This window comes from Primulina eburnea, chromosome 2, assembly GCF_022965805.1.
Source record: "Primulina eburnea isolate SZY01 chromosome 2, ASM2296580v1, whole genome shotgun sequence".
In the NCBI taxonomy this organism is placed as follows: domain Eukaryota; kingdom Viridiplantae; phylum Streptophyta; class Magnoliopsida; order Lamiales; family Gesneriaceae; genus Primulina; species Primulina eburnea.
In genome coordinates this window covers 4,882,406-4,885,475 of record NC_133102.1, presented here as the reverse complement: position 1 = coordinate 4,885,475, position 3,070 = coordinate 4,882,406, and positions in this window count along the sequence as shown.

The following is a 3,070-nucleotide window of genomic DNA, read 5'->3' as shown; positions in this document are numbered from 1 at the left end:
GGAAGATGATAACGGAGGGTCGTCACATGCCTCTCTCTCACGCGGCACACCAAGAAATCCGACGCCTGGGAGCACCACGTGGCATCCACTTCCGCCCCTTCGGATCAAGTGGCCACACCAGAGAACTTCCAGGAAAGAACCAGCTACCACCCACCATCGGATGCGACGGCGGAGGCGGTCCGGCGAGGGCGACGGAGGCGGTCCAGCGGTGGCGGCGACGGTCCGGCAGCCTAGGTGGTTCAATAGCGGTGAAGGAAGAAGGGTAAAATTGGAAAGAGAGTAGGGATAGAGGAGGGATTAACAATCCAACGGAGGAAGGAGGTATTATTTAATCACACGTAATACCACCTAATCACTTATAGGAGGGATTGAGTTGGATAATTAAAAATCGTATCAAACGCAGTATAAAGTGTGATAAAAAATTTAATCCTTCCTAATCCTTCCTTATCATAATAAATTTTATAATTTCAAAATTGTTATTTGAGTTCATATTTTTTATCTGTTCATATCCCGATAGTTCTTGTATGATTTATTTATTTTTGCCTAATTTTATGTAACTTACCGTACTTTTTACCATTCAAAATTTGCGGAAAAATTAAAAATTTTCTTAAACATAAAATTCATACAGTCGTTACTTATCATTCAACATAATAATATTTAAAATCAACATCACATACTCAAATTTTCCAACAAAGTACTTATTCTAAATTATCTCACAACCAACATAAAAACATAATATTTTAAAGTTTTCATAAAACATAAACATAATGGTCCTCGGGTTTAGCCTTCCACTCAGTCCAAGCCTGCCCCTTGGTCGCCACCTCCTGTCTCCTTATCAACATACTCACCTGCATCGATCAAGTCTAGTGAGTCTAAAGACTCAACACGTATAAACTGGGAATAACGAGTATTACATAATAAAAATCGCATACAACTTCAAAATAGATCGTACATACTTCAAACTTGAACTTTGCATAATAAACTTAAACTTTCATAAACTTGCTCTTTGCATAAACTTTGAACATATTTGCATACATAATATGACGTGCCATCACATAAACTTTTCTTTAACATGCTTTCATACTTCAACATACTTAACTTCATCATTTTGTGTAGAGGATGTTTCAAAGCAAGTGACCCATAACATAATAAATATCTGATCAGACAAACCACAGTACTGGGCTGACAGGGACGTATCCACTGCCACATACATAAGATCCCCGTTCATAATTTAACGGGCTGGTTGGTCCCCGTTCATAATTTAACGCTTTCCAACCACGATCTAACCCGTTCATAATTTAACGGGGTGGAGAGGTCCTCGGCCACGTTCACCGACTTCCAAACCCATTCACTTTTTGGTCACAAGACATTTAGCATACCTCAAAAACTTCAAATATTTTCTTTGCACGTCATACATACTTACTTGGCGCTGAGGGATTCGTTGGATGTCAATCGTGTCGTTGCTGCAACATACTAACATGAATTCATAAGCTTAACGTGTACAACTTAAACGTAAAAGTCATGCTTAATGTCAAGCTAAATAAATTCTTAGAACATTCTATAATTTCTCACCACTTGACCTTGTAAAACATCAATGTTAAATCATAGCATAAAACCTCAAACCAAACCTTAAGTGATAAAATATTTATCCCAAAAACTGAAGCTACACGGACCCCGTACCCAGGTCAGGCCCCGGGTCCGTGTAGGTACTGCCTCATATGTGTCATATAAAAGAAGGGGCACGGACCCCGTCCCTAGGTCCGTGTAGGGGTCCGTGTCTGTGCGTTTAAATATGTGTCGAAGAAATGAGAAGGCACGAACCCCGTGCTAACCTCCGTCTCCGGGTCCGTGTCCGTCTGCCCAACGAATTATTTGATGAAAATTTTATGACATGTCTATTCTCCCAATTAACACATAATGCATCAAGATTCAACACTATGAGACCATTCTAGGACACCATAACAATGAACTAAACTTTTATAATCACCCTACAATTTATACGACCCAAAAATACTGTCATTTATATTAAAGTTTATTTCTTACGACTTCTTAATAATTCAAACTCTTAACGACATGAATCGAAACCTCAAAAATACTCTAAACAACATTACTAACTTTCTTATATGCAGCAACGATCACCCATCGATCCCCAACAAAGCCTGCAACATAAAAACTTCAAGAACACATTAAAATTCATAACTTTCTTGAAACACGATTTGAGCAGTCATACGAAAAACATCATAACTCACTCGTTTTTAATCTAAATAACTCGAATTTTATATCAAATCGAACGTATCAAAAAGATCTACGTTTCTGTAGTTGAAAGTTTTCTCAAAATATATACCGAAAAATTGCAGTTTTCGAAAGAACATTAAAACATGAGTTTTCGGATTTAATTTGAGCAGTCATACTAAAAACACCATAACTCACTCGTTTTTAATCCAAATAACTCGAATTTTATATCAAATCGAACGTATCGAAAAGATCTACGTTTTTTTTGTTGAAAGTTTTCTCAAAATATGTACAAAAAAATTGCTGTTTTCGAAAGAACATCAAAACAGAAATTTTCGGATCTAAAATTTGTTCAAAACATATTCAATACATTTCTTGCTCAAACTTCTACATCATATATACATTTTTATGCTTAAAAACAACTCAACACTTAATATGACATGATCGATGCAGCAAGAACAGATTATACGTGCCTTTTGATATTTAAAAATACCGTAACGACGATGCCGAAGCGGAGACGATACGGGAGACGATCCGGGACGAACTTGGCTCGGTTTTCTTCAAAGAAAACTTACTAAATATATGCTGGAAATTTCAGAAAATATCAGCTCGATGAAGGGGAAAGGGAAGTGGAGGAAAAGGGAGAGAAGAATTGATAGGTAGGAATTTTAAAAACATTTCATTCCTATAGTCAAAAGAGACAATATATGAAATGTGTTTTGTGTGTATATGATGTACGTGTGTGAGTGTATATATATATAATTGAATATATGTGTGAGTGATATGGAGATTATTGGCACAAGAGTTTAAAACAAAATTCTCTTCTCCTTTAGTCAAA